The 6,265-nt window shown below is 40.5% G+C and overlaps 1 pseudogene; it reads left to right on the top strand.

Moving 5' to 3' along the window:
• The first annotated feature begins 2,847 nt into the window (after positions 1–2,847).
• Positions 2,848–3,239, top strand: LOC128097974 (60S ribosomal protein L27-like; annotated as a pseudogene).
• The last annotated feature ends 3,026 nt before the right edge of the window (positions 3,240–6,265 follow it).

The raw sequence follows: 6,265 nt of genomic DNA, 5'->3' as shown, positions 1-6,265 counted from the left end.
TGGCAGGTGACAGAGATTTGTCCTGACTGTGGGCAAGGCAGGAAAACTCTATCTACACCCACCTATACCTCCTGCCTACCTATTGGCCATTCAGCTCTTTATCAAACCTATCACAGCAATATATCTTCACACAGTGTACAAATATTCCACAACATTTTCCCCTTTTCTATAAATAAAAAGAAAAATGTTTAATTCTACCATAGTAAAACTACATACAATAAGAACAATTATCAGGTAAGAATTACATTCACACTGTCTGGTCTACTTGTATTTGGCATATTTGGAGAAAGCACTCTATTATCTATCTTATCATGATGAGTTTAAAGTTTTATATCTAAACCTTTTTCTAGAATAACTAGTATTACCATCCTAAAACTATCTTTTTAGATCTAAAAACATCTTCTTAATTAAATAACTTAAGCTTTTGTTTCTCGACCTTATAATCTTTCTATCTCTTATGTAAGGGTTTTTTCTGAATTTGGTAACAAAGAAAACTGTATACTATCTAGTGTTCAATCCCCATTAGAGATCCAAGAAGGATATAATATTACCTGAATAAACACGAAATGAAGAGCAAGCAACTTCCAAAACTATAAAAATGACAGAGACATCTGGCTGCCTGGACAGTCATTCAAGGTTCCTCTGTAACATTGGGGCATTCATCTTCAGCCTACAGGCCTAGAATATCTGACAGACTTTTCTCTGAATCGGGAATTTTAAAGGACTGTCCTATCTTCTCTTGGCAAATTTGGCAGTCGCTTTCTTTTGTGTCCTGCTTGCTCTGTTTGGACGACATAATTAGCACTCAAGGCAAAGGCAGTTTGTGGCCAAAATGGCTAACTTTGCCACATTGAAAGCAAACTCTATATGGAGTTTCTTTGATGCCCATCATCCTTTTTTGCAGTAAATTGGTACTGCCAGGAACAGGTGTGTCTCACTGTCATGAAAATCCTTTGGCATTAAAACATTTTAATGCCATATTCTGTATGTCTTTGAAGTGTTTGAAAACTATCTATCTATTTAAAATACGTCTCTGATCTTAAAAACATGCCTGATATGACTGTAAATTTAATGTTATAGATGACTAACTACTAACCTGTCTTTATTTATTATCCTAAATAGCTTTCAAGGACTAAAACTTTATATTATAATTTTAAATGAGCTGCATAGGTACAACACCTTAAACAAGAGTAGAAACAAACATACAGAATAACAAAAATAACCTTAAATTTGTATCAATATGCAAAAATCCATACCAATGTAAAATATTTGAGACTAGTGGCTGCTCAAAAGTAGACTCAACAATCCATTCTTTTATCTCATCATTTTTATACTATATTCCCCCTTTTCCCCTTCAGAAAGAGATTCCTGAATCTAATCTCCATTGTTTAGCTTTTTTCCTGGCCATGACCAATAACAATTTGTAAACAACACCCCTAAAACATGAAAAACATCTATAACCTATCAAATGACCAAAAACCACCTACCCCACCTCTTGTGAATGTGGGTATCATGTTCTCTAGATTGCTTCTTATTGCCTTGGGGTGACAGCATCCTTGGAGGATGCTGAGAAAATGAGATAATGGTCAAGTCCTGGGAGAGCTAGCTCTATCACATGTTGTCCAGTCTATGTAATGGGAAAGTGTGGGGCTTATCTGAAGTCCTGGCTGTAGTAGTGCATGAGGCTGGACCATCTCAGCCAGCAGCTTTGAAGTTGTTCTGGATGCAGAATTCTGAGGAAATTGTAACAGAGGCATTCTAAGAGGCTGCATCACTTGGGCTACTTATTTTTATTGGTGTCTGTTCCTTTTTTTTTTCTGAAAACACACAAACTTTTAAAGGTAACATACATATCTACATTAACACAAGTATGGATTGTATGGTGTGCACAAGTCAGTTAAAGATGATTTTTTTTGTTTTGTTTTGTTTTTTAAGACAGGGTTTTTGTGTGTAGTTTTGCACCTTTTCCTGGAACTCACTTGGTAGTCCAGGCCGGCCTTGAACTCACAGAGATCCTCCTGGCTCTGCCTCCCAAGTGCTGGGATTAAAGGCGAGCGCCGCCGCCACCACCCAGATGATTTTTTGTTTTATGTTTGAGCAGGTAAAAGACATCTTCACATAGAGCCTGTTTTCATTATGTGTGGGCTGCTTATCTGCAAAGCTCCTCCTTAGTCTCCCAGTGAAACAGATTTTACAGGATGGCTCTAAGTTCAGACCAGAGCAGCAACAGTGCAAATCACTTTAAAAGAATAAACAAATTAACTATTCCTTTAGTGTCACATTTAAAAACTCTATCACCAAGACTTCCTCATATTGTCTTCCCAAGAGTCCACGCCACATCTCTCAGTCTCTGCTCTCTCTCCTCCTCCCCCCCCCTCCCCCACTTCTCTCTGGAGTGGCCATCTCACATCTTGGTGCACTGAGGATTGCCTGGAGAGGTTGTTCAAACAGGGATCACTGGCCAACAAGAACTGAAACAGAGCATGAAAGTTTGTTTCGTTTTCTCTTCTGTTTTTTTTTTTCTTGTGGTTTTGAAATAGGGTCTCAAGTAGTTCACGCTGGCCTCAAACTTAATGCTTGAACTCTGAGCTCATCTTCCTTCTATGTCATGTGCTTAGGATTACAGATGCACACTACTTTGCCTAGCTAAGATCTGCTTTCCTGGTAAGTGCCCAGGTGACTCAGAAGCTAGTCTTGAGGACACATTTTAAAGAATATTGCTTTGGAGCTAAGAATAGACTCAGTGGGACAGTTTTTTGCTAGAATTCACTAGGCCCTGGATTTGAACTCCATCCCTGCACACAAAAGTCAGACTTTCCTTCTGGGTCCCTGCTGCTTGCTGTTGAAATGGGCAAGTTCGTAAAACCTGGAAAAGTGGTCTGGTCCTGGCTGAACAATGCTCAGGACACAAAGCTGCCATCATGAAGAACATTGATGATGGCACCTCAGACCACCCTTATAGCCAGTGACTGGAATTGACTGCTGTCCCCAAAAAGTGACAGCTGCCACAGGCAAGAAGAAAATTGCCAAGAAATCAAAGATCAAGTCCTTTGTGAAAGTGTCTGACTATGATCACCTTGTGCCCACAAAGAATTCTGTTAATAGCCCCTTGAACAAAACTGTTGTCAACAAGGATGTCTTCAGAGATCCAGCTGGCCAGGAGGAAGGCCAAAGCTAAGCTTGAGGAGCTATGCAAGGCAGAGAAAAACAAGTGTTTTTTCCAGAAGCTTCAGTTTTAGATATATTTTTGTTTCCATTAGTAATAATGATAATAATAATAATAATATTAATAATAATAATGACACTCTCTCCATACATCACAAGAATGAACTGAGCATAATAGAACATTTTCAGGATCCTGGCACTCAAGAGGCTGAGATAGGAGGATTGTGAGTTCTAGGCCAGCCTTGGCTACAATACCCACATACAAAACATAGAACAACAAAATCTTTTCCAAGCCTTAAAGAGACCAGCTCCCCTTCTCTTTAATTTTGGTATCAGCACTAGGGGTTACAGTGCACTGCAAGTACTCAGCAACTTTTGCAGTTTGCCGCCTACTGTGATATCAGTGTCCCCATGTCTTGCTGGAATTTAACTTCCATTGCAGCAACATTAAGAAGGTGTGACCTTTAAGAGGTAATAAGATCTGTTCTCATGAACTGATTATATGGGAGTGGATCAGTTTTGTGGGGTTTGGTAGCTGGTAAAAAGGATAGGTTTGGCACACTTCTCAGTATATTGCTCAGATACTGGAGCTATGCTCTGGAATTTCCCAAGTCCCATACCTCAAAATAAAGTAAACATAATGTGTCAATGTTTTGGGGGAAAATATGGAAAGAAAAGAACATTGCCAAGCTAGGAGAAACAAACTGTAAGGGATATTATGTGTGGTGAGCATCACAAGAAAGCAGAAACCAAGCTGAATTCTCAAGACCATAGCAGGAGAGTCAGAGACACAAGCAGGCTAGGGAAGTGGTCCTAAGCCAATAGTAACTCATGTATGACGGATTAGCTGGAATCATGAAGAGAAGAACAAAAGTTAAAGAAACACATTCAATGTCTGCAAATTAACTAGAGAAAAATTGGGAAAGCCCATTGGATATAGCCACAACATAGCTAATTTTTTGTATGACAAAATAAGTAGTAAATGTGGTCTGCTTCCCAATTCAGAAAAATATATAGTTCTTGGAAAAATATGTCTAAGTATAATGAAGGTAACACAAAATCCTAATCTTTCCATTCACAGATAACTATTACAAATTGCTATATTTTCTCCTATTTTTAAAATAAGTGATTTTAGTTTTTTTTCACAAATACATTGCAGTCATTAATTACATTGCAGGTAATTAAATCTTCATTAGAAACAGACCTTTACGTGGATATATTACAAATATCCTATTGAATAGATCATCAATAATTGACTTAACTATCAGTCTTTTATTAGATACTAGATCACTGTTAATTTTTCACACATTAAAAGTAAAATGATAGTGAATACCTTAGTTCATAAATCTTCATGCTGCTGAATATTTCCTTAAGAATATATTTCTAGGTTTACTTTGGTGGACACATAGTTTATATTGATTATCAACTTGACAGGATCTAAAATCATCTAGGAGACAAATCTGTGGGCGTGTCTGTGAGGTATTTTCTGGACTACATTAATTGGAGGTGACAGTTGGTTCACTCCTTTTACAGTGGACTCCAAGGATCTAAGTTGGGTTTTCAGGTGTACATTGCAAGGGTTGAGGCTAAATGTCTATATTTGGAAAGATGGACCATCTACCTTAAAAACATTCATTCATTCATTTATTTTAAATTTCATTTTACAGATTTTTAGCTTCCATGTATGTCTGTGCACCATGTGTATGCCTGGTGCCCATGGAGGCCAGGAGAGGGTGTTATTACCCTGACCCTGGAGCCTAGAATTAGGGAAGGATGGCTCAGATAAAGCCAATGAGAGAAACACAGTTTAGCTCAGATCAGAGCCATCTCTGCCCCTGTCCAACTGACTTGTGAAATCAACCAATCACAGAGCAGAATAGCAGAATCCTGGCCCTAGGGCCCAGGACCAGGGAAAGAAACACAGCCTGTGTTTGGGACCTGGGCCAGAGAAATGAACCAAGGAAACATGCCCTGACTCTGAAACTAGTACCAAAGAAACACTCTTGGCCTGTAGAATCAGAGTCAGTGAATGAAATGTGCCCTGGCCTTAGAGGTAGTGTCAAAAAGCTAAGTAAGGCCAGTGAGAGAAACACAGTTTAGCACAGATCAGAGCCATCTCTGCCCCTGTCCAACTGACTTGTGAAAACAACCAATCACAGAGCAGGACAGTAGAATCCTGGCCCTAGGGCCCAGGACCAGGGAAAGAAACACAGCCTGTGTTTGGGACCTGAGCCAGAGAAGTGAACACTTTATCCCCAAACCCAGAACCCAGGAAATATGCCCTGACTCTGAGACTAGTACCAAAATAACACTCTTGGCCCCTAGAATCAGAGTCAGTGAAAGAAATGTGCCCTGGCCTTACAGGTAGTGTCAAAGAGCCAAGAAAGGCCAATGAAGGAAACACAGTTTGGCCCTGAAATCAGGGCCATCTCTGCCCCTTGCTCACAAAACTGGCCAATCCCTGGGCAGAAAATAAACTAACCAATCACAGTTGACTCCGCCCCCTAGACATCCTATATAAACTGCCCTGCCCAGTCAGTTGTGAGTTGTTCTCTCCACTCTGGTAGAGGCAGTTACTCTGCTGGACTCCTCCTTCCCAAATAAACATCTTTCTCAAAAGAGTATTGGGTGAAGACCTTCATTGACAGCTGAACAGAAGAGCCTTGCTGGGACGTCCCATAGTGAACTGAGCAAGGGGGAGCTGAACAGAAGAACCTTGCTGGGATGTCCCATAGTGGACTGAGCGAGAAAGAGCTGGTAACACTGAGCCGGAGATTGTGGCTCTCCAGGAGAGGAGCAGGATTGCTGTGTCCTGTGGAGAAACCATCCCCCATCATACCATCATACCAGGTATATCCTGACCTTCCCAAAGAGTCAGGATACCCTTCCATGCTGAAGCAGTTCCAGGCCTGACTCTCCCGAGAAGTCAGAAAACCTTCCTTTCCAAGGTTGGGCTATTTCTTTACAGTCTCAGCCATCAGAGCTGTGCTAAACAGCTCCAGGTGTCTGGGACACCTTCAGGGCAGAGCTCTTGTCCTAAGCAGCTCTGAGGTGTCTGGGATACCTCGCCCTCTAGGGCTAAACTGTCTCCTCGAAGTTT

The sequence above is a fragment of the Peromyscus californicus genome, unplaced genomic scaffold, assembly GCF_007827085.1.
Source record: "Peromyscus californicus insignis strain IS unplaced genomic scaffold, ASM782708v3 Scaffold_5__1_contigs__length_169319896, whole genome shotgun sequence".
NCBI classification, from domain to species: Eukaryota; Metazoa; Chordata; class Mammalia; order Rodentia; family Cricetidae; genus Peromyscus; species Peromyscus californicus.
This window is presented reverse-complemented; position numbering and strand designations above follow the sequence as displayed.